The sequence below is a fragment of the Entelurus aequoreus genome, linkage group LG05 (assembly GCF_033978785.1).
Source record: "Entelurus aequoreus isolate RoL-2023_Sb linkage group LG05, RoL_Eaeq_v1.1, whole genome shotgun sequence".
NCBI classification, from domain to species: Eukaryota; Metazoa; Chordata; class Actinopteri; order Syngnathiformes; family Syngnathidae; genus Entelurus; species Entelurus aequoreus.
Window position 1 is genome coordinate 8,136,375 of NC_084735.1, and position 17,648 is coordinate 8,154,022.

The following is a 17,648-nucleotide window of genomic DNA, read 5'->3' on the forward strand; positions in this document are numbered from 1 at the left end:
ACAACAGAGACTCTTACCAGGAGGACTTTGAATTGGATACGCATGCTTGTGGAGATGGGACAACAGAGACTCTTACCAGGAGGACTTTGCGTTGGATACGCATGCTTGTGGAGAACTGTGACTACAGAGACTCTTACTAGGAGGACTTTGAGTTGGATACGCATGCTTGTGGAGAACTGGGACAACAGAGACTCTTACCAGGAGGACTTTGAGTTGGATACGCATGCTTGTGGAGATGGGACAACAGAGACTCTTACCAGGAGGACTTTGAATTGGATACGCATGCTTGTGGAGATGGGACAACAGAGACTCTTACCAGGAGGACTTTGAGTTGGATACGCATGCTTGTGGAGATGGGACAACAGAGACTCTTACCAGGAGGACTTTGAGTTGGATACGCATGCTTGTGGAGATGGGACAACAGAGACTCTTACCAGGAGGACTTTGAGTTGGATACGCATGCTTGTGGAGATGGGACAACAGAGACTCTTACCAGGAGGACTTTGAGTTGGATACGCATGCTTGTGGAGATGGGACAACAGAGACTCTTACCAGGAGGACTTTGAGTTGGATACGCATGCTTGTGGAGATGGGACAACAGAGACTCTTACCAGGAGGACTTTGAGTTGGATACGCATGCTTGTGGCGATGGGACAACAGAGACTCTTACCAGGAGGACTTTGAGTTGGATACGCATGCTTGTGGAGATGGGACAACAGAGACTCTTACCAGGAGGACTTTGAATTGGATACGCATGCTTGTGGAGATGGGACAACAGAGACTCTTACCAGGAGGACTTTGAGTTGGATACGCATGCTTGTGGAGATGGGACAACAGAGACTCTTACCAAGAGGACTTTGAATTGGATACGCATGCTTGTGGAGATGGGACAACAGAGACTCTTACCAGGAGGACTTTGAGTTGGATACGCATGCTTGTGGAGATGGGACAACAGAGACCCTTTCCAGGAGGACTTTGAATTGGATACGCATGCTTGTGGAGATGGGACAACAGAGACTCTTACCAGGAGGACTTTGAGTTGGATACGCATGCTTGTGGAGATGGGACAACAGAGACTCTTACCAGGAGGACTTTGAGTTGGATACGCATGCTTTTGGAGATGGGACAACAGAGACTCTTACCAGGAGGACTTTGAGTTGGATACGCATGCTTGTGGAGATGGGACAACAGAGACTCTTACCAGGAGGACTTTGAATTGGATACGCATGCTTGTGGAGATGGGACAACAGAGACTCTTACCAGGAGGACTTTGAGTCGGATACGCATGCTTGTGGAGATGGGACAACAGAGACTCTTACCAGGAGGACTTTGAATTGGATACGCATGCTTGTGGAGATGGGACAACAGAGACTCTTACCAGGAGGACTTTGAATTGGATACGCATGCTTGTGGAGATGGGACAACAGAGACTCTTACCAGGAGGACTTTGAATTGGATACGCATGCTTGTGGAGATGGGACAACACAGACTCTTACCAGGAGGACTTTGAGTTGGATACGCATGCTTGTGGAGATGGGACAACAGAGACTCTTACCAGGAGGACTTTGAATTGGATACGCATGCTTGTGGAGATGGGACAACAGAGACTCTTACCAGGAGGACTTTGAATTGGATACGCATGCTTGTGGAGATGGGACAACAGAGACTCTTACCAGGAGGACTTTGAGTTGGATACGCATGCTTGTGGAGATGGGACAACAGAGACTCTTACCAGGAGGACTTTGAGTTGGATACGCATGCTTGTGGAGATGGGACAACAGAGACTCTTACCAGGAGGACTTTGAGTTGGATACGCATGCTTGTGGAGATGGGACAACAGAGACTCTTACCAGGAGGACTTTGAATTGGATACGCATGCTTGTGGAGATGGGACAACAGAGACTCTTACCAGGAGGACTTTGAATTGGATACGCATGCTTGTGGAGATGGGACAACAGAGACTCTTACCAGGAGGACTTTGAGTTGGATACGCATGCTTGTGGAGAACTGGGACAACAGAGACTCTCACCAGGAGGACTTTGAGTTGGATACGCATGCTTGTGGAGACCTGGGACAACAGAGACTCTTACCAGGAGGACTTTGAGTTGGATACGCATGCTTGTGGAGATGGGACAACAGAGACTCTTACCAGGAGGACTTTGAATTGGATACGCATGCTTGTGGAGATGGGACAACAGAGACCCTTACCAGGAGGACTTTGAATTGGATACGCATGCTTGTGGAGATGGGACAACAGAGACTCTTACCAGGAGGACTTTGAGTTGGATACGCATGCTTTTGGAGATGGGACAACAGGGACTCTTACCAGGAGGACTTTGAGTTGGATACGCATGCTTGTGGAGAACTGGGACAACAGAGACTCTTACCAGGAGGACTTTGAGTTGGATACGCATGCTTGTGGAGATGGGACAACAGAGACTCTTACCAGGAGGACTTTGAGTTGGATACGCATGCTTGTGGAGATGGGACAACAGAGACTCTTACCAGGAGGACTTTGAGTTGGATACGCATGCTTGTGGAGATGGGACAACAGAGACTCTTACCAGGAGGACTTTGAGTTGGATACGCATGCTTTTGGAGATGGGACAACAGAGACTCTTACCAGGAGGACTTTGAGTTGGATACGCATGCTTGTGGAGATGGGACAACAGAGACCCTTTCCAGGAGGACTTTGAATTGGATACGCATGCTTGTGGAGATGGGACAACAGAGACTCTTACCAGGAGGACTTTGAGTTGGATACGCATGCTTGTGGAGATGGGACAACAGAGACTCTTACCAGGAGGACTTTGAGTTGGATACGCATGCTTGTGGCGATGGGACAACAGAGACTCTTACCAGGAGGACTTTGAGTTGGATACGCATGCTCGTGGAGATGGGACAACAGAGACTCTTACCAGGAGGACTTTGAATTGGATACGCATGCTTGTGGAGATGGGACAACAGAGACTCTTACCAGGAGGACTTTGAATTGGATACGCATGCTTGTGGAGATGGGACAACAGAGACTCTTACCAGGAGGACTTTGCGTTGGATACGCATGCTTGTGGAGAACTGTGACTACAGAGACTCTTACTAGGAGGACTTTGAGTTGGATACGCATGCTTGTGGAGAACTGGGACAACAGAGACTCTTACCAGGAGGACTTTGAGTTGGATACGCATGCTTGTGGAGATGGGACAACAGAGACTCTTACCAGGAGGACTTTGAATTGGATACGCATGCTTGTGGAGATGGGACAACAGAGACTCTTACCAGGAGGACTTTGAGTTGGATACGCATGCTTGTGGAGATGGGACAACAGAGACTCTTACCAGGAGGACTTTGAGTTGGATACGCATGCTTTTGGAGATGGGACAACGGAGACTCTTACCAGGAGGACTTTGAGTTGGATACGCATGCTTGTGGAGATGGGACAACAGAGACCCTTTCCAGGAGGACTTTGAATTGGATACGCATGCTTGTGGAGATGGGACAACAGAGACTCTTACCAGGAGGACTTTGAGTTGGATACGCATGCTTGTGGAGATGGGACAACAGAGACTCTTACCAGGAGGACTTTGAGTTGGATACGCATGCTTGTGGCGATGGGACAACAGAGACTCTTACCAGGAGGACTTTGAGTTGGATACGCATGCTTGTGGAGATGGGACAACAGAGACTCTTACCAGGAGGACTTTGAATTGGATACGCATGCTTGTGGAGATGGGACAACAGAGACTCTTACCAGGAGGACTTTGAGTTGGATACGCATGCTTGTGGAGATGGGACAACAGAGACTCTTACCAAGAGGACTTTGAGTTGGATACGCATGCTTGTGGAGATGGGACAACAGAGACTCTTACCAGGAGGACTTTGAGTTGGATACGCATGCTTGTGGAGATGGGACAACAGAGACCCTTTCCAGGAGGACTTTGAATTGGATACGCATGCTTGTGGAGATGGGACAACAGAGACTCTTACCAGGAGGACTTTGAGTTGGATACGCATGCTTGTGGAGATGGGACAACAGAGACTCTTACCAGGAGGACTTTGAGTTGGATACGCATGCTTTTGGAGATGGGACAACAGAGACTCTTACCAGGAGGACTTTGAGTTGGATACGCATGCTTGTGGAGATGGGACAACAGAGACTCTTACCAGGAGGACTTTGTTGCCTGTACGCACGTTTACAACAGATTTTTGATGCCCCCTAGTGGACAATTAAACACAACACCGCCTATCAGCTTCTACTGTACAAGCTTCATGATCGCCACCTAGTGACGGGTTGGCGTTCGCTCTCCCCCCGTATTTTCAGTAAAAAAAATAATAGGTTTTATTATGGTAACTTGAATAGATGTACACTAACTACAAGGGGAGAAAGAGTACTGCAGCTATAAATAAATCCAGCAGAGGTCGCTGTTTCTCAAGTCAACTCACTCTAGCATTTTCCAGCAGGATGACGCCTGGCATTGCGTGATGTTGTGGAAATGTACATTTTTTTCAGCCCAATACTGTGTAATATTTGTTTCTTCATGTGTAAAACTCCATTTTAAATGTGTTTAATTACCGTGAGAGACATGTTATAGGGTTTAAAAGGAGGGCTGTCCAAAGTGTGGCACATTTTAAAAGTACTACTAAAAAGCAAAAAAAAAAACATACCGTATTTTCCGGACCATATAAGGCGCACTGCCAATGAATGGTTTATTTTCGGTCTTTTTTCATATATAAGGCGCATTAAAGGAGTCTTTTTTTTTCTTCTTGAATGTAAAAGACTTCCTTGTGGTCTACATCAGTGGTCCCCAACCACCGGGCCGCGGCCTGGTACCGGTCCGCGGACCGATTGGTACCGGGCCGCACAAGAAATTTTAAAAAAAATAAATAAATAAAAAATTGTTTTTTTTGTTTTTTTTGTTTTTTTTAATGAAATCAACATAAAAAACACAATATATACATTATATATCAATATAGATCAAAACAGTCTGCAGGGATACAGTCTGGAAGCACACATGATTGTATTGATATTTATTTATGTAAAAAAATAAAAAAAATAAAAAAATTTTTTTTTTTTTTTTTTAAAATCCCCCCCCCCCCCCCCCCCCCCCCCCCACCGGTCCGTGGGACAAATTTTCAAGCGTTGACCGGTCCGCAGCTACAAAAAGGTTGGGGACCACTGGTCTACATAACATGTAATGGTGGCTCTTTGGTCAAAATGTAGCATAGATGATGTTTTACACATCATCTTCAAGCTGCTTTCTGACAGTCTCTTCAGGATGTGCCATTTTCTGGGCGGTCTTATTTACGTGCCTCCACTTTGACAGCGTCTTCTCCCCGTCATCTTTGTTGTAGCGGTGTAGCGTGCAAGGACGGGAGTGGAAGAAGTGTCAAAAGATGGAGCTAACTGTTTTAATGACATTCACACTTTACTTCAATCAATAACAACTAAAGTTCCTCGGGTGAATAATGTAGACTCACTACACCGGTATGTTTTAGCGCTTTCATGGCGAGTTTACTGACGGATATAAGTAAGAACTTTACACTACTTTATATTAGAAATGGCAACAGTGGAGGATGAATGTCCCATAACAAGAAGATAGAGAAAAAGAAGAAGCTTATCGACTACGGCTACAAAGGGGGCACATTTTCAGGACTTATGCAGATCCCAAATACAGATCAGCAGGTACCAGAAGGTAAGAAAAGCTTTTGAATAATATTGCGAAACAAACGCCAGATAATATGTCTTACCTTATACACACACACACACCATAATAATACTCCTATGTTGAAGCACAGTACAAGCACAGGTGTGGCTTCATAGCTTACCAAAGTCCTACTAAAACATTTTGATAGACTTTTGAGCGCCGTGTGTAATGTTCCAGATTTTTAACGGAACATATAAAATGTTGGTGTTGTTTACTTGAGTCATATTGCCATCACATTGCAGTCTACACTTATATATTGTGTTTGACTGCCATCAACTGGTCACACTTATCATTTTACTATGTGCCAAATAAAATTGCTTCGAAGTCGGTAAGCAAAACCAGAATTATTCCGTACATTAGGTGCACCGGGTTATAAGGCGCACTGTCGAGTTTTGAGGGGGAAAAAGCATTTATATAGTCCGGAAAATACGGTAAAGGGTGAAATAAAAGAGCAAACAGGTGAAATGTATGAGAAAAAGTTGCAATTTTGACTCAAATAACTTTTCTTTAAAACTGTCATTGCTCAAAATATAATAATGAATCAAAATATCAATGCTGTTGTGAATTATTGACCCACTGTGATCAAGGTTCTGATTACTTCTCAACAACAATTCTACTTAGAATTTTTCTTTTTTGGTGGGGAAACATTTCCTAGTTTGTGTTTACCGTATCAAAAACGAGAGCATAAAACAAAAGAAAAAACAAAGACAAAAAATTGTAATTGACGAATGGATTTGAAGTTTATGTTGAGACAGGGTTTTGACAAAAAAAGGCATAAAATATTTTAAAAAATGGTTTACATTATATCGGATGTGTAAGTTATCACACAAATCTTATGCTTAAAGGCCGTTGCTATAGTTATTATCAATTGTGCTGAAGTTGTACTTTTCTGTCTGTGCAAAGGGACAACTTGCAATCTTGGATTGCGAGTCGTCTCGTATCAGTGATTGTGTCCAGACCCGGCCTGCTGACTGCCAAGGGCGAACATCGAGCGCCGCGACGCAGACAAAGCAGAGACGGGGCGATATCACGAGTGTCGGCGCATTTCCATTTCATGAATAATCATATATTGTGTCTAACTGGGGCTGCTGAAATTACCCCCCTTCCTTCGGAAGCAGCCTCAGTGACGTAACCAGGGACCTCCCGAATAAATAGAGGAGCACGTGGGACTGTGCCTTGGAGCGTAGGTTGGAACTGTAACTGAGTGTACAGCCCGATACGTCTCTCCTCATTGAGCAAAATTTACTCTGTCTCTGCATGATTCCTTGCTTCTTGTCTGTTTAATAGATGTCATTCTGCCTGATTCCTTGCTTCTTGCCTGTTTAATAGATGTCATTCTGCCTGATTCCTTGCTTCTTGCCTGTTTAATAGATGTCATTCTGCCTGATTCCTTGCTTCTTGCCTGTTTAATAGATGTCATTCTGCCTGATTCCTTGCTTCTTGCCTGTTTAATAGATGTCATCAGTGTTTGAACCTGACACATACAGACCTGAAGTTGATCTCGAGCAGGGCTATTCAACTACGTAATAAAGAAGGGCCGCAGTTTCGGGAGCCGGACACGGAAATGTGGACGTTTTGTCAGAAAGTGCCTCCACAGGTTATATTCCTTTGAGACTGTGTTTACTTGATTGCAAAGTAAACACTGCACTGTCAATAAATTAATTATACCGCCCTCGCTACTTGTATCCAGCGTGTGCAGCTAGTTAACAGTATGAAGAAAAAGTTCCGTTTTTTTGTTGATGATTGACGTCCCCTTTTTTGGAATTATTTTCCTTCCTTAGTTTTATTTCTTTGCACTTTTTCCTTCATTAACGTTTGCAAGACTGAAAGTATAAACATTACAAAAATTATAGTGTCCATTGTGTATTTTACATAAATGAAATAGAAGGTTTAATGTTAATACATTCCCACAACTACTCATGTTTACGCATACATTGTATATGACTTACAACTGTTAGCGTTGTCGCCCTCTACTGGTCAGATTTAGTACTACACGTAATAATAATAATAATAATAATAGATTTTATTTGTAAAAAGCACTTTACATCGAGCAAACAACCTCAAAGTGCTACAGTGTATGTCAGGTTAAACAAGAGGCAAAGAATTAAACAGAGACAGAATTCAATTTGGACTCAATATTGAGGAGAGTCGTCTGTACACTGTACCCTTGCACAGTATCTCAGCCCGCTCTGCCAAAAGATTGCATGCCTCCTTCTTTTATTTTTGGACCCTCCCCGACCACATGGCCACCACTGTTTCCAAAGGACAAAGGTCGCAAAAAGTTCACAGAAAAGGCCATAAACAATTCACAGAGTTCGTAAAATAGTTCCAAAAGAGGTCCATAAAATACTTCAAAAAGAGTTCGTAAAATACCTCAAAAAGAGGTCGTCTGGAAATTGGGCAGATCCTGTCATCGCTCCGCTTTGAAGTCCTCGGGTTAGAACAATATCTTTCTGTTGATTACCATACATGAAAGAACACAGGAACACCTTCATCTTGCTTTACCCCCCACACAGTGGAGTTTTACGAGCCTTACTCTTGGTAGGTTTCAAAGACAGCGTTTGTCTTCTTGTCAGGAACTCTATGTAATACAACGTTTTTGTGATCATTTAGACACAATTATTCTAACAGTGTATTAAAAGAAGAAAAAAAAGATAATACAAATAAATAAAACTAAAAACTATATATATATATATATATATATATATATATATATATATATATATATATATATATATATATATATATATATATATATATATATATATATATATATATATATATATATATATATACATACATATTTTTTAGTTTTATTTATTTGTATTCGCGGTTGTGTTGTTTTTTGAGAGTAACGATCAAACCTTGTTTAAAAGCCTTTTATATATATATATATATATATATATATATATATATATATATATATATATATATATATATATATGTATATATATATATGTATAATAATATATATATTATTATATATTATTATATATATATATATATTATATATATATATATATATATATTATATATATATATATATATATATTATATATATATATATATATATATATATATATATATATATATATAATAATATATATAATAATATATATATTATTATACATATATATATATTATATTATATATTATTATACATATATATATATATATATATATATATATATATATATATATATATATATATATATATATATATATATATATATATATATATATATATATATATATATATATATATATATATATATATATATATATATATATATATAAAAAGGCTTTTAAACAAGGTTTGATCGTTACTCTCAAAAAAACAACACAACCGCGAATACAAAATACATCACGAAGTGTGCAATTTTAATACAAAACAAACTAAATATATCGATGCACAAATTATATCTACTTACAAATGTTTGACCAAGTTTGGTGATGAAGTTTACACGCCGGGATTTCTAGCATTGTCCGTCGCTTAAAAGGTCCGCCGGAAAACAACGACTTCACACTTTGTGGTCCAGTCGTTGGTAAAAGTCCGATTTTTGCCATTTATTTTTTATTTTTGTATTTTGAGTGCATAGTCTTCTTCTACTCACCAGGAATTGATCAACGTGGACCCCGACTTAAACAAGTTGAAAAACTTATTTGGGTGTTACCATTTAGTGGTCAATTGTACGGAATATGTACTAATAATAATAATAGATTTTATTTGTAAAAAGCACTCTACATTGAGTAAACAACCTCAAAGTGATACGGGGTATTAGAACAAATTAAAATTAAAAGATAATAAAAAATAAAATAAAAATAAAAACTAGAACAGCCAAATAGCTAAAACTAGTATGCATATATCTAAAAAAAAAGGCTTTTTTTTTTTTTTTTTTAAAAGAAGGGTTTTTAAGCCTTTTTTAAAAGCATCCACAGTCTGTGGTGCCCTCAGGTGGTCAGGGAGAGCGTTCCGCAGACTGGGAGCGTACTGTACTGTGCAATCTACTAATAAAAGTTTCAATCAATCAAAACCACACTGCTGTGTCACTGTGACACATATGCCTCGCTGTTGCCCCCTATGGGGTGGCGGGAGTACTGCACGCACGGTCAACCCTAGTTTGAATGGTTTCATCCAGGCTATTTGGGTACTGATGTTGACTAGGCCTGATCTAGAGATTGAGGCGTTGAATTAAAAAAATATATATATTAATTTATGACCTATTTTTAATATTTTTATGACTGAGACCCTTGTCTTGAGGGGAGCCCTAAAGTAAAAAAAAAAATCGATATATTGTATTGGTTTTAAAAATGAATTTTATTTTATTTTTTTAAAGTTTGTCACTCCTGGTTTAAAGTATATATATATTTTTTAGGCGATCTACCATTGGACGCATTTTTTGGCCATTTACTGGGTGCTCTTGGCTCGACTCCAACATATTTAGTTTTTCATCAATATCGCTTATATTGTGCAAGGTCATCATGAAGGTGGGGGTGGAGCTTATCCGACATGACATTGGGCAGGAGGCGGGGCCTCTCCCCCTTTTTAACATGAAATAATTCCTCCTTAGTCAAGTCCTATTCATAATGGTCCCTCCTGGAACTGAGCACGTTATCGTAGAAGGGATTAATAAGACAAAAAGAACCCCCTCGGTCCCCCGAGAGGCTCTGTCGAGAGTCACCGCCGTGATGAGGTCACCTGCACGCTACAGTGACTAAAAGTCAAACATCCCCGTCAGAATTCCGTCAAAATGTGGGGAACACATTTTTAAAAAACACAACTAATTATAGTTTAACAAAAGATGTGACAGCAAATTTGTTAATGAAAACTACAACTATGATGCACGTTACAATCAAACTTAGTTTTTTCATATACCGGAGACACAAAATATGTAATATTTCCCCCCCCCAAAAAACCCACTGCTTTTACTGTAAAATTCTGGTGACTGAGCTGTCAGTTTTTCAATTTGATGTGCCTGCAAATAATATACTTAATCTTTTCTTACTAAATATATTTGTTCTTTGCCTTTTGACATTAAAAATCATGTCATGCATGCAATTGCATATCTTTTAAAATGCAATATTATCAAAATATTATATTATCATGTATTCCAGAAATATTAATTGGACCCTCTAGTAAGTAAATAATTCATAACAACATTGATTTCTATTCATTATCATATTTTGAGTAATAAGAGTTAAGGGTTAGGGTTAAATGTCATTTTTATGACATATTTTTAACATTTTTATGACATATTTTTAAAATTTGTATGACATTTTTAACATTTGTTTGACGTATTTTTAAGATTTTTATGACGTATTTTTAAGATATATATGACGTATTTTTTAACATTTTTATGACATATTTGTAAAATTTTTACGACTTACTTTTTCAACTTTTTAGGACATATTTAAAAAAAATTAGGACTTTTTTTTTTTTTTTTGGCTTTTTTTTTACATTACGACATTTTTTAAATTTTTATGACATATTTTTTACATTTTTATGACATTTTTAACATTCTAATGACATATTTCAAAAAAATTACGACATATTTTTAAATTTTTTATGACATATTTTTAACATTTTTATGACATTTGTAACATTTTTATGACATTTTTTACATTTTTACGACTTGGACCAAACTCGAAGAAAGTTCTAAAAGTTACTAAAATATTTAGTTTTGGAAGATTAAAAATATAAAAATGGCCGCCGCATGTTTTGATTTTTTGTTTTTGTTAGTTGGTTTTTTTTTTGCACCATGACTAGGGAAGGTTGTTCGTATTGACCCAATACAAATATTTGATGTGAAGTAATATGAGCGTTAAATATTTCGGTAATCCATAACATTGATTTTAATTCGTAAACATTTTTTGAGTGACGACTAAAATGATCAGGAATGCAAAAGTATTAAAAATAAGTCATACATTTTTAACTTAAAACAAAACAATTCAAGGCTTATTTATTTTTATTTTTTTATTTTATGCCTTTTTTGTCAAATAAAACTTAGTTTTTTTCATATGCCAAAGACACAAAATATGTATAATTCCCCCCCTCCAAAAAATTCCAAATGGAATATTTGATGTGAAGTAATTGAAGCCTTGAATATGTCAATAATTCATAACAACATTGATTTAATTAATGATTCTGAGCGATAACAGTTTAAATAAGATCAGATTAAAATGATCACACATTTTTAAAACTTTTTTTTTACTTTCAACATTTGTTTTTTTATTCGTCGTTTTTATGCCTTTTTTGTCAAATAACACTTGTATGTAAATATGCAAGTGTAATGATTGATGTGAATTAATTGTAGCCTTTAATGAATCAATGACAACATTGATTTCTATTCATTATTATGTTTTGAGGTAATAATAGTAAAAAAAAAAAATCCAACAAAATTCTTGCAGATCCAAAAGGGCCCCACTTATTTTTTACTTGTTTTTATATGTTTTTTTTATGTCTTTTTTTTTCTCCAAAAAAAACCTAAATATTTTTACACGGCAAACACACAAAATATGCAATATTTTCCCCAAAATATATTTCAAAACGCAATATTTGATGTGAAGTAAGTTTTTAATTCACGACATTTACTTTGATTCATCATTATTTTTTTTTTTAACAATAACAGTTTTAAAGGGGGAAAAAAACGCTGGTGTGTAATAAGTACAATACTTACAGTAGTAACACTTTTTAGGGTGCAACAAAAAGGACAAAAACACTTCTGCCATCTAATGTCACAACATTCCGCCGACTGAGTTTTTTTACTGTAAAATCAACTTTGGTACTGGTTTTTTTTATACATTAAGACATGACAACATTAAAAACAATCAAAAAAACATTTAAAAAAAAACAAGATTTTATGGTAAAAAAACAACAACTGGCAGCTCTGTTGCTTGAATTTTACCGCTAAAAATAGTGCTATTGTTTCTCCATTCCATTCCATTTATTCCATTTCTTTATATGTTGTGAAAAACCCACTAATAACCCTAACCCTAACCCTAACCCTAACCCCAACCCTAAACCTAACCCTAACCCTAACCCTAACCCTAACCCTAACCATAACCCAAACCTAACCCTAACCCTAACCCTAACCCTAACCCTAATAACCCTAACCCTAAACCTAACCCTAACCCTAACCCTAACCATCAAACCCTAACACAAACGATACACTACTGCCATCCAATGTCAGTTTTTCAAGTAAAATTAATATATTTTTTTGTTAAAATAAAGATAAATACAGTACTTAAATATCTGCTTGACGTATGAATTCAAAACAAATGAAATTGCAGAATGTAAAATTGACAATAGATTTAACGGTTAAATTCCGCCGACTGAGTTTTTTTTTACTGTAAAATCAACTTTGGTACTGTTTTTTTTATACAGTAAGACATGAAAACATTACAAAACTAACAAAAAAAAACATGAAAACAACAATATTGTTTTAATTGGCAGCTCTGTTGCTTGAATTTTACTGCTAAAAACAGTGCTATGGTTTCTCCATTCCATTCCATTTATTCCATTTTTTTATATGCTGTGAAAAAATTCTGGTGACTGAGCTGTCAGTTTTTCAAGTAAAATTAGAATATTTTTTGGATTTTATGGTAAAAAAAACAACAACTGGCAGCTCTGTTGCTTGAATTTTACCGCTAAAAACAATGCTATGGTTTCTCCATTCCTTTCCATTTATTCCATTTTTTTATATGCTGTGAAAAAATTCTGGTGACTGAGCTGTCAGTTTTTCAAGTAAAATTAAAATATTTTTTTGATTTCATGGTAAAAAAAAACAACAACTGGCAGCTCTGTTGCTTGAATTTTACCGCTAAAAACAGTGCTATGGTTTCTCCATCCCTTTCCATTTATTCCATTTTTTTATATGCTGTGAAAAAATTCTGGTGACTGAGCTGTCAGTTTTTCAAGTAAAATTAAAATATTTTTTTGATTTCATGGTAAAAAAAACAACAACTGGCAGCTCTGTTGCTTGAATTTTACCGCTAAAAACAGTGCTATGGTTTCTCCATTCCTTTCCATTTATTCCATTTTTTTATATGCTGTGAAAAAATTCTGGTGACTGAGCTGTCAGTTTTTCAAGTAAAATTAAAATATTTTTTGGATTTTATGGTAAAAAAAACAACTGGCAGCTCTGTTGCTTGAATTTTACCGCTAAAAACAGTGCTATGGTTTCTCCATTCCATTCCATTTATTCAATTTTTTTATATGCTGTGAAAAACCCCCTGCTTTTACCGTAAAATTCTGGTGACTGAGCTGTCAGTTTTTCAAGTACAACTAAAATGTTTCTATCAGGCACCGATTGATCTAAAATCCAACGCTGCCGTATTACGGTACCTGGTACCTGGTCACGCTTAGGCTAGGTAAGACTGGGTAATCACTTTTTTCATGCCAACAAAGAAATTTACTCAAAAAAACGGCCCAATATAAGTAAAGTAAGGCTCTACTTTTCCACAAATGCGCTAGCTTGATGATAATATACATTGGCTTTGCTATTGACATGCTACGGCTGAGCATTAGCGGATTTCCATGGCGATTTTAACACCTCCAAATTTGTTAATAAAAACTACAATTAAGATGCACGTTACAATCAAACTTAGTTTTTTCATACGCCAAAGACACAAAATATGCATAATTTTTTTCCCCAAAAAAATTCAAAATGTAATATTTAAAGTAATCGAAGACTTGAATAGGTCAATAATTCATAACAACATTGATTTAATTAATGATTTTGAGCGATGACAGTTTAAATAAAATCAGACTAAAATTATCACACATTTTAAAAACTTTTTTTTGACTTTAAACATTTGTTTTTTTATTCGTTGGTTTTATGCCTTTTTTGTCAAATAAAACCTGTTTTTTATCTGGCAAACACACAAAATATGCAATAATTTCCCCAAAATATGTCAAAGTGTAATATTTGATATGAATTAATTTGAGCCTTTAATAAGTCAATAATTCATAACAACATTGATTTCAATTCATTATTATTTTTTTGAGTAATAACATTTAAAAAAAAAAATCAACAAAATTCTAGAAGATCCAAAAGGGCCTCACTTATTTTTCCCTTTTTTTTATTTGTTTGTTTTGTGTCAGAATAATTGTATATAAGTTATCACACAACTTTGTGTTCCCGTGATTTCAGCTCGCCCTGCGAGAAGAACAAAAGCTGTCTTTCATCTTATCAAGCAAAAGGCTTGTAAAACTCCACTGTGTGCGATGGGATGCGACATGGAGGCGTCGGTTTCTTTGATCTATTGACAGCCACAGGAAGACCTTGTCCTGACCCGAGATCTGCAATACGGAGAGGAAGCAGGACCTCCAAGCACCTTTTCTTTGAACTGTTTATGACCGAGTGCAACAGCTGTTTATGACCACCTCCCCTTAGGAGCAGCTGCGTAATGTAATGTAATGCTATGTAACCAGAAAAGGTCCAAATAAAAGAGGAGGCGTGGAACTCCCTCGTCAGAGCGTGGGACGACGATGTACGAGCTAAATTGAACCCTGTCTCTGTTTGATTTCTTTGCTTCTTGTCTTGTCTAATAAATGTCATCGGAGTTTGAACCTGATATTTTGTGTCCTTTTTTTTTTTTTTTTAAAGAAAACTAAGTATTTTTATACGGCAAACACACAAAATATGCAACGTCTTCCCCAAAATATATTTCAAAACGCAATATTTGATGTGAAGTAAGGTCATTAATTCATAACATTGACTTAGATTCATTTTTTTAAATTTTTTTAACAATAACAGTTTAATAGGGGGAAAAAGCAGGTGTGTAATAAGTACAATGTTTACAGTATTAACACTTTTTAGGGTGCAACAAAAAGGACAAAAACACACAAACGATACACTACTGCCATCCAATGTCTTGTACTTGCAACTGTAATTGCATCTAAAAAAAAAAGGTATAAACTGCAAAAAAAAACCCCACTTGCGATTGTTAAAATGTGCCTGGGTAAAACCACAGTTTGACCCTGGAACAGATTATTGTTTATTTACATTGTTTCCTGGGGGAGAATAGTTCTACTGTGACAGGATTTAGATTTACTCGGCTCAAGCGTGAATAACGGCCTCGTTTGCTGAAGCCGAGGTCACCAAAGTCGAGACGTGAAACGTCATCTTCTTAAAGAGACACAACACCGTGTGCTTTTTGTCCTCCTCAACATCATGTCAACAACCTCCTTTGTGCACTTCTTCCAACTCACAAATCAATTTGAATCAGGCAGTCATTAAAGTTAAACCGGCCCTCAGATGGCCAACACTAATTTAGGGATTATTTTCATTCATTTTTAATCCCTCGTCTAGTTTTATGTTTCTCTGTTGTATTTATTTGGGGGGTTTTTTGGTTTAGTATTTTTTTTCTACGCTTTGGCCCTGTCGGCCACCATACTAGTCTTTGCAACAACAACAACAACAACAACAACAGCAGGTTGACTAATGTGATTATGCAAATCTTGGAGAATGATTAAGAGTACAAAAGCCCTTAAATTGATACATTGGTCAAAAACATTTCAAGTGATTTAGGTAGCCCTTTTTGTCTTTTTATTATTATTATCATTTAATACTCTATCTGTATTTGCTTTTTGTTTTCTTTCCTTGATGTTGAAAGCGCCTTGACTTTTGTGTGAATTATAAATGTATGTTTTCTGTTCAATAAAAATATATTTTTTTAAAACCTAATGTGATTATGCATGCACATATATGGGCGTTTTGTACAAGTATTATTAATAACTTAATAATTAGGACATTTGAGGGAATTTACACGGAAGAGTAATTTCCTACTTCTTAGGACCGAGCTTAATTTTATTATATCATTTCGAGATAACCCAGAAAACGCACGATTTACTATTCTAGTAAGGATTACTAAACACGTTATTATACATATACATGCAAAATAATAGCAACACTCCTACGATATAAGGTTTAAAGGCCTACTGAAAGCCACTACTACCGACCACGCAGTCTGATAGTTTATATATCAATGATGAAATCTTAACATTATAACACATGCCAATACGGCCGGGTTAACTTATAAAGTGACATTTTAAATTTGCCGCTAAACTTCCGGTTCGAAACGCCTCTGAGGATGACGTATGTGCGTGACGTAGACACGGGTATGCCTTCCACATTGAAGCCAATACGAAAAAGCTCTGTTTTCATTTCATAATTCCACAGTATTCTGGACATCTGTGTTCGTGAATCTGTTGCAATCATGTTCATTGCATTATGGAGAAGGAAGCTGAGCAAGCAAAGAAGAAAGTTGTCGGTGCGAAATGGACGTATTTTTCGAACGTAGTCAGCAACAACAGTACACAGCCGGCGCTTCTTTGTTTACATTCCCGAAAGATGCAGTCAAGATGGAAGAACTCGGATAACAGAGACTCTAACCAGGAGGACTTTTGACTTCGATACACAGACGCCTGTAGAGAACTGGGACAACACAGACTCTTACCAGGATTACTTTGATTTGGATGACAAAGACGCAGACGTGCTACTGTGAGTATGCAGCTTTGGCTTCTAAACATTTGATCGCTTGACCGTATGTGCGCAACTTTTTTTTGCGTATGTACGTAACTTTTTAAAAATATATAAGCTTTATGAACCTTGGGTTAGGTGAACGGTCTTTTGGGCTGAGTGATTGTGTGTGTTGATCAGGTGTTTGAATTGTATTGGCGTGTTCTATGGAGCTAGGAGCTAGCAGAGGAGCTAGGAGCTAGCGTAACAAACACGCAGGTGTTTTTATGCAGGGTTAATTTGTGGCATATTAAATATAAGTCTGGTTGTGTTGTGGCTAATAGAGTATATATATGTCTTGTGTTTATTTACTGTTGTAGTCATTCCCAGCTGAATATCAGGTACCGTGAGTATGCAGCCTTGGCTGCTAAACATTTGATACCTACGCTGGTTAAACCCGTCATTCTGCCTCCAAAATGCCGAA

At 37.1% G+C, this 17,648-nt stretch overlaps 1 protein-coding gene across 1 annotated transcript in view; it reads left to right on the plus strand.

Moving 5' to 3' along the window:
* Positions 1–17,648, plus strand: part of LOC133650116 (cytochrome c oxidase assembly factor 4 homolog, mitochondrial-like) — a 324,940-nt gene that overhangs the window by 279,336 nt on the left and 27,956 nt on the right. The window lies entirely within an intron of this gene.